The sequence below is a fragment of the Callorhinus ursinus genome, unplaced genomic scaffold (genome assembly GCF_003265705.2).
Source record: "Callorhinus ursinus isolate GAN/ISIS: 27379988/994484 unplaced genomic scaffold, GSC_fseal_2.0 scaffold14, whole genome shotgun sequence".
NCBI classification, from domain to species: Eukaryota; Metazoa; Chordata; class Mammalia; order Carnivora; family Otariidae; genus Callorhinus; species Callorhinus ursinus.
In genome coordinates this window covers 33,975,387-33,993,059 of record NW_027397076.1, presented here as the reverse complement: position 1 = coordinate 33,993,059, position 17,673 = coordinate 33,975,387, and positions in this window count along the sequence as shown.

Sequence of the window (17,673 nt, the reverse complement as noted above, 5' to 3'; positions counted from 1 at the left end):
AGAAAAGAAATAGAACTACCATATGATCTAACAATCCCACTTGTAGAATTATACCATAAAGTGAAAACATTAACTCAAAAAAACACCTGCAGTCCCATGTTTATAGTAACATTATTTACAGGAGCCAAGACATGGAAACAATTTAAGGGTCCATTGAAGGATGAATGGATAAAAATTTGTGGGCTATAGATAGATGATAGATAGATAGATAGATAGATAGATAGATAGATAGATAGATAGATATAGGACTATTATTTGGCCATGAAAAATCAAGAAATTCGATCATTTGTGATGATATGGACGGACATTGAAGGCATTATGCTAAGCAAAATAAGTCAGGCAGAGAAAGACAAGTACTATTTGATCTCTTATATGGAATCTTAAAAAAAAATTCACAGCGGGGTGCCTGGGTGGCTCAGTCGTTAAGCGTCTGCCTTTGGCTCAGATCATGATCCCAGGGTCCTGGGATCGAGCCCCGCATCGGGCTCCCTGCTCGGCAGGAAGCCTGCTTCTCCCTCTCCCACTCCCCCTGCTTGTGTTCCCTCTCTCGCTGTGTCTCTCTGTCAAATAAAATCTTTGAAAAAATAATTCATAGCAAAAAAGATTAGATTTGTGGTTACCAGAGACATGAGTTGGGGGGAGAGGAATTTGGAAGGTGGTCAAAATGTACAAACCTTCAGTTATAAAATAACAAATACTAGGGGCGCCATGTACAACATGATGACTATAGTTAACACTGCTATATGATATATAGAAAAGTTTTTAAGAGTGTAATAGAGCCTAAGATTTTATATCACAAGGAGTAATTATTTTCCCTTTTTTTTGTTATATCTATATGAGATGATGAATGTTAACTAAACCTATTGTGGCAATCATTCCACAATATATGTAAATTAAGTCATCATGCTGTACACCTTAAACTTAAACAGTGTTGTATGTCATTATTTCTCAGTAAAATTGGGGAAAAATTGTAAACCAGTATTTATGGGCTTTCTCTACTTTCTCTACTTAACTTTCAGCTCCTCTAGGGCAGGGCCAATTTTTTATTCATCTTTATAGCCCTCATCTGTCACTGTAAATCCTTAATGAAACTCATTAAAATAAAAGAAAATTACTTTTCAATAAAATGACCGTAAGTTTTCACATAAATCAGATCTGAAAGGAGAATATATTACTGGAAGTTCTATACTTCCAGAAAAAAAACCATGAAAATATTAATGTTAGATTAGTTTTCAGACATTAAGATGTACCGAACCTAAGCCTTACACAAAATTTTTTTGCCTGGATTGAAAAGTTGTCTTTGGTCTAGAAAGAAGGTTGGAAATTTGGTAGCCTATGGTCTAGTTTATTTCTTCATTTTATGCTCTACACCAGGAATTGGCAATTTTTTACTATAAAAGATCAAGGAGTAATTATTTTGGCTTTTGTGTGTTAAATGGTCTCTATCGCACCTATTCAAATCTGCCATTTTGCAAAAGAGCAGCTGCAGACAATTCATAAATGGATGTGTTTGTGTTCCAATAAAACTTTATTCATGAACACTGAAATTTAAATTTTATATAATTTCACATTACAACTAAGCAATGTGGCCATGTCCTCTTGCCCCCAAAACACGGCCCCCAAAACACTCCAGCATGGTGCCAAAAATACTAGACATTCATCTGTTTGGGTTTCAACCAAGTCTTCATTCCATTTTGTAGGACTTTCAGCTTTATTTTCTAATACCTTAAAATATATATTTTTTTAAGTAGCAGTCATTTAAAAGCAAAAAAGACACATAAAGTTGAAAGCCCAGACTTAGGCTCCAAGTGTGTGGTTAGAGGACAGGAAGAGGGTCAGAGGAGTAGTGGACCGGCAGGTGCTAGGGAAAGGTCCTCAAAGAGACCGGAAGAGAGAACAAAAGAAGCGTATTTCTTTATAATTTCACAAATATGTCCAAGATGATGCCCGTAGTCTTGGATTTCCTTTGTGAGTCAGAGCATATTTCCATTCTTAAAAAAACTGGCTTTTCTTTTCATCTGAGGCTACCCATTGATAAGATTTCTAAGGGAATAAATGGAATTATTCTTATTTCCTGAGCCTTTTACCCCTTTCAAAAGGTCAAGTTCCTAGAGGATAGTAGTAAATGAACCATGGTAGAGCAGTTTGTGGAAATTTTTACTTGACCTGTAACTTAGTTTTAGAAGTAATTCTAAGCAGTTATAAAATGACTATGCTTGAAAAATAATTGCTCATCGTGGTAACAAATAAATTCTATCTATGCAATCCAGCAAGAATATCATATCCCAAAAAAGACTTTCATTTAAAATTGTGGTTTCTAGGTATCATTGTTCACATACTTGGCTAACGATATAATTTTGTATTTTAGGAAATACACATTTTATATACTTAAAAGAGGAAAAAAATACCTCAGTGTTGTGGCGCCTGGGTGGCTCAGTCATTAAGCGTCTGCCTTCGGCTCAGGTCATGATCCCAGAGTCCTGGGATCGAGCCCCGCATCGGGCTCCCTGCTCGGCAGGAAGCCTGCTTCTCCCTCTCCCACTCCCTCTGCTTGTGTTCCCCTCTCTCGCTGTCTCTCTCTCTTTCAAATAAATAAAATCTTTAAAAAAAAAATTAACGTTCTAAAAGGGCAAGCTGATGGGGCGCTTGGGTGGCTCAGTCATTAAGCGTCTGCCTTGGGCTCAGGTCATGATCCCGGGGTCCTGGGATTGAGCCCCGCATCGGGCTCCCAATAAAATCTTTAAAAAAAAAAATACTTCAGTGTTCCAGGATTTCTTTTGTTTTGTTTTATTTATTTATTTATTTTTACAAAGAAACACAGGGGGAGGACATAGAGAGGAGGCAGGGCTGGAGAAGATACGATTAATGTAAATGAAGAAAACAAACCATAGGGGAGAAAGACACAAAGACTGCAATCCCAAAGTAGCTGAATAATGCCTTGATGTATGGTAACAAAGGGAAGGAATAAAAAACACAACATGCTCTAGCAACAGAGGACTTTGTCTTTGTTTTCCAATAGGATGGTCTTCCTAATGTCTCTCTTCTATTCTCATATTCCAAAATACCTACTGAATTTATGGAATACCAGTGATTTGTTACCTACTCTACAAGATGTTTTAAACACTCACACAAATAAGATACAATCCCTGACCTCTTTTCAGTTTTTTACTATTATCAAGAAAGTCACTATGAGCATTCTTGCATATGTCGTTTGGTGCACATAAGATTCGTATCTGCTAGGTAGATACTCAGGAGTGAAATCTTTGTGTAATAGAGAATTCTTATGTTTAGCTTCTCTGAGAACTGTCAGTTTTTCTAAATGATTGTTCCAGTTTTTACTACCTATCAATGTAAGAGAGCTTCACATCCTCACCAAAGCTTATTAATGTCAGTCTTTAATTTTAGCAATTCTAGTGGGTAAATTGTGGTATCTTACTGTGATTTTCCCCTGAGTTTCTTTGATAATTAATGATGCATATACTTACAGGATATTTTGATGGTCTTTCCTGTCGATTGCCTCTTCAAGTCTTTGCCTATTTTTAAATTAAATTATCTATCTTCTTCTTAAAGATTCGAGGGTCTTTATATATATATATATATATATATATATATATATATATTAGATATAAGTCCTTTGAATTGAAGTCTAATCAAAGGCCGTTTCCATTCCCACAACTGGAGAAACTGACAATACCTGGCTGCTGAAATCTCTAGATTTCTATAGGCCAGTGACTGTTTTATACCTCTCATTCTGTCCTTTTTATAATTGCATTGCTTTCGTTCCATCATTTATGTGTATTTTGAATATTTTTTCCCAGCCTGTAGTTTACCTTTTCACTCTTTGAATGATGGCTTTTTATAAACAGAAGTTCATAATTTATTGAAGTATATTTTATCAATTATTTCTTTTGAGGTTAATGGCTTTTGTGACTGTTGAAGCAATCTTTGCCTATCTCAAGGTTGTCAGAATGGCCTGGTGTCTTCTAAAAGTTTGATTTTTCTCACATTTAGCTCAATGGTCCATCTTGAATTAATTTTATATATGGTTTGAAATAGTGGTTAAAGTTAATGTTTTATCACATGGAAATACAGTTGTTCCAATACCATTTATTGCAAACATTACATGTGCCAGTTTTTTATTAGTTACTGTCTTTCACTCCAAACCCACCTAGCTGTATGCTGTTTTGTGATGCTGGGGCTGAGACTTTGCAAAGCACATTTCTGTTTTGCCAGCTGGCTTGCTGTTAAACACTACCAGTAGAAGTTGCTACAAAGAGGCTTCAAAGCTAGAGGAGAAGGAAAACTTAGTTTTCCTGTGTGTTAATTTGTTGGTTTATTCCCAAGGATGTCTGTGGCTGGTGGTCTCCATGAGTGGCACCCACCAATATTTCACCCCTGTTGAGGCAGAAGAATGTTCTGTCCTTCTGCAGCAACAACACTCCTTTTTCAGAGGCCTGGGACCCATCACACAAGTTCCTCCTCTGGCCCTGCAAAACTTGTAAACATAAGCAGCAGCAGAGATCAGCCCTCCTCAGAGCCAAGAATCAGCCCCACAAACACTTTCTCTAACTTTTCAAGCTTTTCCCTTTGATCCTTCAACTTGAGGGATGGTAGATGCGTTTGCTTTCTGCAGTTGTTACACTTAGATTCTCTGTTGCCCTTTTAGTAGTTCATAACATTTTACTCCGTGAACAATGCTTTACCTTATATTCTCTTTGTTCAAATTAGTTGTGTGGTTTCTATCTCCTGACAGACCTCCACTGATACAGCACTGAATTGCTGTGGAATGTCACTGCAAATCGGGTGACTTCATATAAATGGGTACGTTCTTGACCTCTATGCTATGTCATGAGTTTGGTGTGTCCTCGTGCCAGTACCACACTGTATTAATTACTGTATTATTATAGTAAATCTTACTATCTAAGAGTCATGCGGTTTTGTTTTTCTACAAGGGTTGTCTTGGCTCTTCTAGATGTTACATTTCCACCAGAATTTAGACTCAAGTCACCAAATTCCATTTAAAAAAGGCTGAGAATTTGATTGAGATTGCTTTGTATCTATAGATCAATTTGGAAAAAGTGGACATTTTACAATGTTGATTTTTTTTCACGGTAAACAAAGGGATATATTCATGTACATGGTATGTCCTACTATGTATTTAAGACTTGCTTAATTTCTCACAAAACTGTTTTGTAACTTTCCTCATAGTATTTTTACACATCTTTCATTAAATTTAATCCTATGTATTTAATGTTTTTTGATGCTACTACAAAAGGTATAGTTTTTCATTTCATTTTCCACTTGCTTGTTGCTAGTATACAGAAAAACAATTTTTCACTGATGTTGTATCCAGCAACCTTGCTAAATTTACTTATTAGTTCTAATAATTTATAAGTTTTATTTCTTTTTGTGTAGTTTGGATTAGTAGTGATTCCCAAAGAATTTGTCCTTTTAAACGGAGTTGTCAAATTTTTATCAGCATAAAGTTGTCCATGGTATCTTTATTATCCTTTTAATGTCTGAAGGATCAGTAATAGTATCTTCTTTATCATTCTTCATATTGGAAAATTTTTCTTTGTCTCTACTTTATCTTGATCCAATACTGCTGGGGGGGCTTTACCCATTTTATTAATCTTTTCAAAGAACCAACTTCTCACTTTGTTGATTTTAAGGATTAAACATTTGGTTTTTATTTTGTTTTTTTTTTCTTTTATCTGTAGTATTTTTTTGCTTTCTACATTTTGAATTTAATTTGCTCTCTTTTTATAGCTTCTTGAAAATGAAAGGTCCCCCAAAACATTGCTATGGCCGCACCCCTCTGATTTTGATGTCATATTTTTATTTTCATTTAGTTCAAAACATTTGCTAATTTTATCTTGCTTTTTTAAAAAAATTATGAATCATTTAGAACATGTTGCTTAATTTCCAAACATTTGGGAATTTTCTAGGACTTTTGCTATTGTTATTGATTTTTAGTTGATTTTCACTGTGGTGAGAGAACTTACAGTATGATTTTAGTCTTTTAAATTTTATTAATATTTACTATATATCATATGGTCTACTTTGGCCGATGTTCCATGTGGGTTGAAAAAAATGTGTATCTTGCAGTTGTTGGGTGTGATGTTCTATAAATGTCAATTAAAGCAAGATAAGTAATAATGTTACCCGAGTTTTCTATAAATTTTTTGTAGCTTCTTCCGTTAATTACTGAAAAAATGTTTTAAAATATGCAATTTTGAATGGGTTTGTCTATTTCTTTTTAAAGTTCTACTGAATTTTTCACTGTTATTTAGGTGCCGACACTTTTTTTTTAAGATTTTTATTTTTTATTTATTTGACAGCGAGATAGAGAGAGAGCACAAGTAGGCAGAGTGGCAGGCAGAGGGAGACGGAGAAGCAAACTCCCCACTGAGCAAGAAGCCCGACATGGCACTCGATCCCAGGATCCTGGGATCATGACCTGAGCCGAAGACAGACTCCCAACCGACTGAGCCACCCAGGTGTCCCTAGGTGCCAACACATTTTGAATCATTATGTCTTGTTGGTGAATTTTATTGAAAGATATAAAATGGATTGAGAGAGGGAGAGAGATGGAAAGATTTCATATCATAAAGATAGCAAGTCTTTCTAAAATAATCTGTAAGTTAAATGCAAGATCAATCAATAGCCTAAAAATTTTCTTTTGTTGTAATTGTCAAGTTCATTCTATAAATCATCCAGAAGAATTAAAACCTAAAAATAGAACAATTTCAAAGAAAGAATTTTAAAAGGGAGGATTCACATTTTACTAATGTTACAATTACAAATATTCAGAAATTAAATCAGAGTGAGACTCTACCAGGTTAGATAAGAAAATTAAATGAATGGAAAAGAATGCTTAGGAACATATCTACATATTTCTATCTATACTGGAATTTGGCATGTGATGAAGGTACATTACAGGTCAATGGAAAAAAGATGGTTTAATTATTAAACAGTGCTGGTACAACTGGCTCTTCATTTGGGAAGGAAAAATGTGTCTCTCTACTTTCTACACACAAAAAATAAATTACAGGTAGATCAAAGACCTAACTGTGATCTCTGTTTTGGGCACATTACAGAGTAGGTACTTTGAATTAAATTATTACATTTCTAAGATAATAAATATTAAAAATAATTTTGAATGTTTTGCTAAGCTGGCAAGAAAAAAAAAAGCACACAGAGACCAAAAATGATGGAATACTAGAATTCTGTGATACAATGTATACCACACCCAGCTTTCATCCTGGGGAATTTGGCTAGGTAGGTCCTGGAGACCTTGAGCTTCTACTTTGATGTCTGCATGGGGCAAGGACAGAGGATAAGCCTTGGGCCTAGCTAATATGGGATACCTAACAAAAACCCTCTGCATAAAGCTGGTTACCCAAAGGGCCTTTTACCCTCTGTATAAAAATGAAAAGGAAATAAACCTGTTATACAGTAGGTCTACACCTGTGTGAAACTTTCCATTGAGTGAAAGTAAAAACCAAAATCTCCCCTAAGGATTTGTAACAAATCGTCACTCACCATGGTTTATGGTCTGAATTCCTGTGACCAAGAAGGTCTGATAAACCCCAAACCACTCAGATTGGTTTTATCTCCAGGCAACTAGTAGAAGCAAACACAAACTGTCTTGGAGAGACAGGACTGCATTTGAGACCTCAAAAAACTCAAAGAAATTAAATAATAAAATTCCAAAGAACAAATCAACCAAAAGTTAAAACACACAATCAATGTTGGTTGGTGTGACAATTAATAAGATGATTATTTTGGAAAGCGGTTTGTCGGTTTGGAGATGGGCATTTCCATGTGTCCCTGGAGCGCCGTTCTTGGGTATCATCCCTGGAGAAACTATAGTATATGTGTGCCAGGAGAGATGAGTATGCACATGGATGCTGAGTAGAGCCTGTTGATAATTCTAAAGCAGTAAAAATGAATGAGCTGTTTCTCGAAGGATGAATAAACTGGGGTCACAGAATGCAGCATCTCATAGAATGAATTCACTCCCTTTGAACAAGTCTCAGTATCATAGTGTTCAATTTTTTTTTAAGTCAATTACAAAAAGATGTGGGCAGGTTGACACCATTCATCTAAAGTTTTAAAACTCAAGTGGCACCTGGGTGGCTCAGTTAAGCATCTGCCTTCAGCTCAGGTCATGTATCCCAGGGTCCTGGGATGGAGCCTGTGTTGGGCTCCCTGCTCAGCAGGGAGTCTGCTTCTCCTTCTGCCCCTCCCCCGGCTTGTGCTCTCTTGCTCTCTCTCTCTGTGTCAAAAAAATAAAGTTTTAAAAGAACTAAATAAAAATAAAAAGTAAATAAAATTGTAAAACTCAAGTTATATGTTTATTTAAAGCATAAAAAATATGAGAATTTTAAACATTAACCTCTGAAGAACGTATTTTTTTCTGAGAAGGTAAGGAGGAGAGAGGTTGTGTGAGGCAGAGGAAAATAAGACTTAAGCTGTCTCTGTAAGATTTATATCTTTTCTTTTTTGTATGGGACAGATCTGAATCAAGTAATGTATTTTAGTCATAGGAGTCTGTTTTGTCCCTTTCTTGTCTGTATGTTTTAAACGCTTTAAATTATAAAATTTGAAACAAAGCAAAAAGGATAGAAAATCAAAGCCAAACCCATGTTGATAAGAGATTTCCATAGTTAGTTGCCTTGCTCCATTTCACTCCAAGTATGTATGTAATTAATGCCAAATAATTCTTTAAAAATAAGTCTCAATAAAAAATCTTAGTTGGGTATCATTTGAAGCAGAAAACCTGAAATCTACTATCCAATAAATATCTCATTTACAACCATATTTCATTCAACTTTGTATCAGTCTATAAGCTAGTATTATTGTCCTTTTAAAAATGTTTTCCCCAGGGGTGCTTGGGTGCCTCAGTCAGTTGGGTGTCCAACTCTTGGTTTCAGCTCAGGTCATGATCTCAGGCCCTGGGATCAAGCCCCGAATTGGGCTTTGTGCTCAGCAGGGAGTCAGGTTGAGATTCTCTCTCTTCCTCTCCCTCTGCCCCTCCCCCCACTCATGCTCTCTCTTTCTCTCTCTAAATAAATAAATTTAAAAACAAATTTGTTCCCAATCCAATCAAGAAATGGGCAGAAGACATGAACAGACATTTCTGCAAAGAAGACATCCAAATGGCCAACAGATACATGAAAAAGTGCTCAACATCACTAGGCATCAGGGAAATACAAATCATAACCTCAGTGAGATGCCATCTCAAACCAGTCAGAATGGCTAAAAACTAACAAGTCAGGAAACAACAGATGTTGGTGAGGATGCAGAGAAAGGGGGACCCTCCTACACTGTTGGTGGGAATGCAAGCTGGAGCAGCCACTCTGGAAAACAGTATGGAGGTTCCTCAAACAGTTGAAAATAGAGCTACCCTACAACCCAACAATTGCACTACTGGGTATTTACCCCAAAGATACAGATGTAGTGATCCAAAGGGGCACATGCACCCCAATGTTTATAACATCAATGTCCACAATAGCCATACTATGGAAAGAGCCTAGATGTCCATCAACAGATGAATGGATAAAGAAGATGTGGTAAACACACACACATACACACACACACACAATGGAATATTATGCAGCCATCAAAAATGAAATCTTGTCATTTGCAACATGGATGTAATTAGAAGATATTATGCTAAGCAAAATAAGTCAATCAGAGAAAGACAAGTATCATATGATCTCACTGATATGAGGAATTTGAGAAACAAGACAGAGGATCATAGGGGAAGGGAGGGAAAAATGAAACAAGACGAAACCAGAGAGGGAGACAAACCATAAGAGACTCTTCATCTCAGGAAACAAACTGAGGGTTGCTGGAGTGGAGGGGGGTGGGAGGGATGGGGTGGCTGGGTGATGGACACTGGGGAGGGTATGTGCTATGGTGAACGCTGTGTATTGTGTAAGACTGTTGAATCACAGACCTGTACCCCTGAAACAAATAATACATTATATCTTAATAAAAAATTTCCCCAGGTTTTGCTATCCCGTGGTCTTCTCCTCCCCAGGGAAGGTAGAATGATTTATCTGATGGTATGCCAGAGCCTGCCATAAACTGGGCCTGCCTGGCTTAATTCCTCCTTTTTACCCTTGGGAAGCCAATATATCTCTTGGGTAGCTCACTCTAGGGTAGGATTTTATAGTTTAGGGAGTATTATCTCAAATCCAACATTTGGTGTATGTGCTTTGAACACTGAAACATAAAATTGGGAGTAGAGTGATAGACCAAAGTAACCTGTCAAGAGGATTCTCACAACACTTGGATTCACGGACCACGGACTTGAATGTGTGGGGAGGGGAGACCCCCCCCCTTGGTGATTCATAAAGTCTCACTTGGAGCATAGCAAGCCAAGAGGGTTTTTACTTTGTGTGATTGGAATGTGACTGCCATAGCCTGATCTTGGCAGGTGATTGCTGCTCCTGGCCATTCTGTCCACAGGCCATTTGCTGTTTTGTAGAGGAGGACTATATATGTGGGCAGCATCACACAGGTCTTCAGACCACTCAGGCCTCAGCAAAGGCATGGGGGTGGTAAGACCTGGGGTAGGGTGCAGAGGTACAGTTCAAATCTCAGGAAAGGTGGTGCCTCTAGACCATCCCAAGCCAGATGGCAGAGGCTTTATCACCCTGGCCACTGCATCTTACTCCACAGGCACATCTAAAGCAAAGATTCAAGTCTAAAGAAAAGACAACAATTCCGCATTAGACAATGGAAAAAAAGAACAATGTTGACTGCTTTCAATGCAAGACTGCTGAATATTATGCACACTACAGAACCCTGGGGAGATAATGGTGAAAGATTGTTAGAGCCAGTCTTTAGAAAGGCAGGTCTGCAGCAGCTGCCTCAAATTCCACTCTGAATTTAGGGCCAAGATGGAACCCATGGAAGGCCCAATGTTGAATTTATGTTTGTACCCAGGCTTAAGGGTGGAACATATTTAATTACCTGATGTGTTTCAAGGTGATCCTGTTATCATGCATGTACTCCGAGGAAACATGCCTGAGAAAATTAATGGAATTCAGTAGCACCAGAGAAAGCTACTGGGGAGCAAGAACCAGTTCTCTCTGGACTCCTCTGAGGGTATGGTTCTCAGCTGCAGGTGCACATTGTAATAACCAATTAATTCACAATCTTGAAAATACATACATACATACATACATACATACCTCTAGAAAGGGGTCCCAGGTATTGGTATTGAGATCCTGAATTGGGGTGTCTTAGTCTCAAGGTTGACAAAGAGCTGGGATCTAGCAAATAAATATTGGCGCCCTGCCCAGTTTCTTCTTGTACATGACGCGGCCTTTCATTGTCCTAGGATAAGTTACCTAAGGAATCTTAATTATGTTATCAATATTTTATTTTCACAACGGATAATCCAACATTGCAATTTAATCCGGCCATCTCAGAAAAGCTCATTGGAATAGTCATTTTTCTTTGGAGACTTAAAGTCTCACAATCCCAACACTATTCCTTTTTTTTCCCTGTTCCCCTGAAGTGAAAAATGTAAGTTTCTTAGTTCTCTCACCAGACACACATTACTACCATTTAACCGTAAAGATATAGGATAATTGCATATGAGAATAATCTGGGTCATAGGGAAAATAGAATTTCTGCTTTATATTTCTCAAATATATGCCGTCCAAGATATTTTTAGACTTTTTATGGCTGGATGCTTCCCAGGAAAGAAAGTTGGTTCTTCCATCAGAAATTTGCTCTTTCTATCTAAGGATTTTTAGATCTTTAGATCTTTGGAAAGTGCTTTCCAAAGTCCAGAATTTTAAGCCACTGAGGGATAATTAACGAGGATAAAAAAGGTGTTGGGAGTTTAGCCAGCATCACACAGAGCCAGGCCCACAGCCTGGCTTATAAGCCACGGCTCCAGCTTCCAGACCCATGAGACTCTGCTTTTCCCAAGTCAACAAGTACTCACCACATCCTAGTGCTCATTATACACATTTGATTTTCATTTTATTTCTGAGTACTTATTAGGCTTAGTTTTCTTGACTTGCTTGTTTCTATATTAAGCATTTTTGGGGTTATTAAAAAAAAGAAGTCCAATTGCCAGTTACTATGGCTTCCAGTTATGAACTTATTAATGATTTCTTGCTTGTTTATGACATTCCTGACTATTTCCATCTCAAAATTTGCCATGAACCCTAACCTGTTTTCCAAAATCATAATTTCTGCAGAGAACAACGTGTTCTATTGGAATCACTTGAAATAGTGTCACAAATTACTCTTGGAGATAGCATGATCCAGGTGCAATGTCATGTTCACCCTGGTTAGTTATTGCTCTTGGCTTTGCCACAGTTGATGCTCAGATTGCATTAAGTAAACATGACTTACTAAGGTCTCACCTTGCCGGTAACGCCGACAGAGCTGTCTCTCCACTTGGCTTGATGCATGCTGTTTAACATCACGATGATTCCCGGATTACATCCCTTTTCATTTACTGTCGGTCATTCCATGCGGCTCAGTTCCTGGCCCATTCTCCCTTCCCCGTCTTTTTGGTTTAACTGCTCAATATGATTGCTGGAAAGCAGTCTTGGAAGGAGATTCTGAGAAGATTTATCATTCTGTGGGGGAGCTGGTGTCAAAATCCATTTCAAAAATTCAGATCTTTGAAGATGAAGTCTTTGATGGTCTTAAGCTTTCTTTGAAGTGCAAAGAAGCTTCATAATCAAAACCAAAACTTGATAAGTGAATATTTAAATACCAATGATGTCTATTTATTCTTATAATAATGATGATATTATAGCTGTTAACATCTATTGAGCACTAACTGTACTGTATGTTCAAAATATGTTGCCTGTATTGCCTTGTTTAATTTCATAGCAGTCGTGTAAAGACACCCAGACAAATCTGATTCCAGATTCTATAGATCTTAATCACCACCCATAGACAGAGGATATCAAAGTCATAGTGAACAAGCTCCTCTCGTTAAAAAGGACAGGGTATTCTAATCTGCGGATATTTCTTGGAGTCAAGTTAATTGGTTGTAAGTCATAGGACTTGTCAACTTTCATTTATGGATGTGGCAATTTTAATGTCTTTAAAAATGCAAGCACTATTTCTTATTCTTTCATTCAATAAACACTGGTTGTGCAAGTATCAGTCAGGTGCCATGCTATGTGTGGTTAGGACGTTAAGTTTAAAAAGACACATTTCTTGCCTCAAATTTTTCCCAACCAGATTAAAGACGTAGACATGGAAATAAAGGCTTGAAATATAGTGTGATAAAGGTTCTAATGGAAGTGTACACAAAGTATGAGGGTGGGGAAAAGGAGACCAATCCATTTGGACTTATGGCAATATGTCAACATACCCTAATGTTCAAGTATTACCCTCAGCAATTCAGCTACCCTGGAAAAAAAATCTAAAACTCTGTTTCTTAAACAAATCAGCTTTTTCCCCAAGAGATATACTATAGTGTTGTGGCTTCAGAATGTAAGCTATGGAGCCAGGGTGGCTGGGTTCAAAGTTTGACTCCATTAATTTTTGGCAACTTATCTAACCTCCCTGTTTATAAAAACAAAGATAGTCATTTTAATAATAGAGTCATTGTGAGAATTGAATGAGTTAATATATGTGAATTCCTTGGAGCAATAGCTAATATATAATAAGCACTATATGCATTAGCTATTGTTATTATAATGTTAATAAAAATATTGATATTCAATGAAAGATTTTTATAAAGTAAGGATGGACACCTTTCTTCAAATGGACCAGGTGATATTAATGACAACAACATATAGTTGAGCCTCTGATATATTCTAGGTACCATGCCAGGGCCTGGGGAAGAAATGCAATTCAAGAGCTCAGGAACACTCAAGGAGCTTGTAATAAAATGTAGGCAACCAAAAACTAGCCACAATACATTAGAATAAGTAATATTTAGGTTTAATGTACTATGGGAAAATGCAGATGAGTGGAAAAATTAATTCAGTCTCCATGGACCCATAAAACCTTTACTGAGGAGGTCACATTTGAGCCAGACTTTGAAAGAATCCAACCAAATAAATATCAAGGCCATTCCAGTCATAAGGAGCAATATGGCAAAGATATAAAGGGATAAGAGGAAAACAAAGTTGAAGGTTTGTGAAGTGCTTACAGAAGAGTGTCTGGAGATGTGCAGGGAAAAATGGAATTAGTTCTTACAAAGAGCTTTGTAGCTAATTCTAAACTTGGGAGAGAGTAATGTAACATGGTAACATCTGCATTTTAGAAATATTCCCGTGGCACCATGGGGAATAGATTTGAAATGAAAATAAAGGTAAGAAAAAAATATCAAAATATTATTGCAATGATCCTAAAGAGAAATGCAGATGGCCTAAGCCTGGGCCATGACCAAGGATGAGGAAGAGAGAAAGTACAGTAGAGGTGTCAATAAGATGGAGTGACCAGTTAGATACTGTAAAAAAAAAAAGGAGGTGTTGAAGATGACTCTGAGGTATCTGGCTTGGATGACTAAGTATTTGTTAATCCTGATAACCAAAATCAGAAAGGCAGAAGGAGAAGCAGATTTGTCTAAGCTATCTCTATTTAGCACCTAAAAAATTCAACTCAGGGGCTCAGGAGAGTAGTCCTGATGAGGGCTGTGGATCTTGAAGTCCTGGGAGTCTGCTAGGAATTGTGGAAATAGTTACCATCAGCAAGGAAGGGAGTGGAATGAAAAGAAGAATAAGACTAGAAGCCTGAGAAAGTCCCAAATGAAAGAGGTGTCCAGAAGAAAGACAAGTAACAGAATATAGAACAGACATAGAAGGCGCAGCCGATGCAATGAGGGTCCCCATTAGAGGGATGATGAGGGAGATGGAAGTGGAAGGATAGAGGGAGGGAGAAACAGTGCCAGGAGGATTGTGGAAGCTACAAGACAAGATTTCAAGAAAGTTGTGGTGACCTGGGGTTAAAGAGGTGAAGAAGAGTAGAAGTCAGTCCTTTCAATCCATAGAAATGAATAGAAAGAAATGTAACCAAATCCTATTTAAGTGCCTGCTGCGGGGAGGAGTATAGAAAGACATTTGGTGAGTGTATAGAGGTAGAAACTTAATCTAAGTGCGTTTCTGGAAGCCTCAGGGCCAGCATATCATGAGGATGTTGGAGGAGCCCATCTGATGATAGCTCACCAGGCCCCAGGACTGCACACAGAACACCATGAGAAAGACCTTGTTTCAGTTCTCATGGCCCCTTCAGAGGCAAATCCATACCTGAGGTAGAGGACAAGATTTTTTTCCATTACTTTGGTGCCAAAATTGGTCATGAGACTGTTCAGAACATGTACATGCCTACTGCATACACCATGTTGCCATTTCTTCTCTGAGGGCTTGCTGCCTCCCCAGGGGCTTAGCCAAGTCTTACTTAGGTTCACACACACACACACGTACACACAGAGTCACACACAGTCACGCTGATACATTTCTCCTCTCCTTCTCTCTTGCCTTCAGTTGGGGTCTGGGAGACACCTCTTCTAAGACGGTGAGGGATCAGCAGTGCCCCAACCTCTCCCCCTTGCTTCTCCCAAATACTTGCTGACACTCCAAATACATAAAATGTCCCCAGGTAGGACACACAAACTTGACTGCTTACAACAGCTGACAGGGTATGTAGATGAATGAAGCAGGCCCATGGTGGCTCTGCCAAACTGGAGCTCAAGCAGTCATCTCAATGGGCAGGCACTGTAGTGTTCTAGCAATTCCTCCTTGTGAAATTGCAGATCCAGCTGTGGCAGATCTTCCAGAGTTTTATAGTAAGTGTCCCAACTTTTAACTGCCAGGAGCTATTAAAAACGTTTTAAACACTGTGAAGAAATACAAAACACATCTGAAGGCAAAGAGGCCCAGAACTCATGAATATAACCCATCTGCCTTAAAATGTTAAGCTTTTGAATGCAAAAGCTAGAAGCATGGCAGATTATTCTGCTTTCCACCTTAACACTTCCTCCTCAAGGGTCCTATGTGCCTGAATAGTGTGGACGTTTGGGGGTGGTGATGAGACAGTAGAGAGAGAAAGACCAAGATAAAAAAATATAGCTCAAGATGTAGAAAATAGTCTGCAACACAACAGAAAGAAGAATTTAAACCAAAAGGGCAGAAAACTAACATTTAGTGTACATTTTTGATATAACCGACAACACACATGTATTACCTCATTTCATCTTCATAAAGATGCCAATAAGTATGAATCATTATCCCCAGTTTACAGGCGAGAACCTGAGCTTCAAAGGGATGAAGCAAATGGCCTGTGGTTACACAATGGTGGAGCTGAAGTTTAAACCCAGATTCTTTTTACTTGGAAATCATGTTCCTATTCAAGCTGCTTTCCAAGTGGTTGAATGCTCACGTAATGACAAATGTGGATGCGGCCAATATAAAATATAAATGTGCCTAGGACCATGTGTTTCTCTCTAGTCCAATGCCCACTACCATCTTCCTTGGGGAAAAAAGTTGTCTGGGGAGCTGGCCCCTATTGCTACTCCAATGTCGTCAGTTCCGATTTTCCTCCATCCAAGCTCTTCCTCCAAATTTCCTTGTTCTTTCAAACCACCCTCTTTGTTCTTTCTTATGAGCCATCTAATCAAGAATGCTACTTAAAATGGTTTTTTCTTTACATAAGTCCGTAGGGCTATGCTGAATTTTAGCATAATTTTGGTTAATTACAAAACTAGCAGAAGTATACTTTAATTCTAGAATGTGTAAAAAGCCTATATATCTACACTGCACACCCATGGAAGACACCACTTCTATTTAACATTCCACTGGAGGTTTAGTCAATGTAATAAAATTTTTAAAAAAGGAATAAAAATGTGTAAATATTGGAAAGAAAGAAAGAAAGAAAGAAAGAAAGAAAGAAAGAAAGAAAGAAAGAAAGAAAGGAAAAGAGAAAGAAAGAAACAAAGCTGTATATTATAAGGCAATGACATGGTGGTATACATAGAAAATCCTTAAATAAAATAATCTACAGGTAAATTATTAAAATTAATTAATAAGTTTAGCAAGGTTATTGGATTGAAGATCAATGCACAAAAATTGTATTTCTATATACATTAATTTCTTTTAATAATGTTTTATGAATTTTCTGTTAGAAGTCTTCCAATTATTTATTAGATTTATTCCTACCTATTTGACATTTCATGATTCTTTTATAAATTATACCTTTTTAAAAATTTCCCAATGTGTAATTTTTATCATTGTTATACAGAGATACAATTTTGTGTGTCTTGACCTTAAATCAACAACTTTGCTAACATTACTTATTAATTTAAATAGAATGATTTCTAACAGAAAAATTCTAAAACATTATTAAGAGAAATTAAAGAAAATCTAAATAAGTGGATAGCTATACCAAATGGGGAGACTTAATATTATAAATATGTCAATTCTTCCTAAACTAAGTTATAAATTCAGAACAATCTCAATAAAAATTCTAGTAGGGTTCTGTGTGTGTGTGTGTGTAAATTGGCAAGCTGATTCTAAAATTTCTACAGAAATGCAAGGGCAAAGAGTAACCACAACATTTAAGAAGAATAACAAAGTAAGAGAGCTTATTCTATTTCATATCAAGCCTTATAACATTCAACAGTTATGGTATCAGACCAAGGATAGAACCACACGAAGAGTCCAGAAACAGACC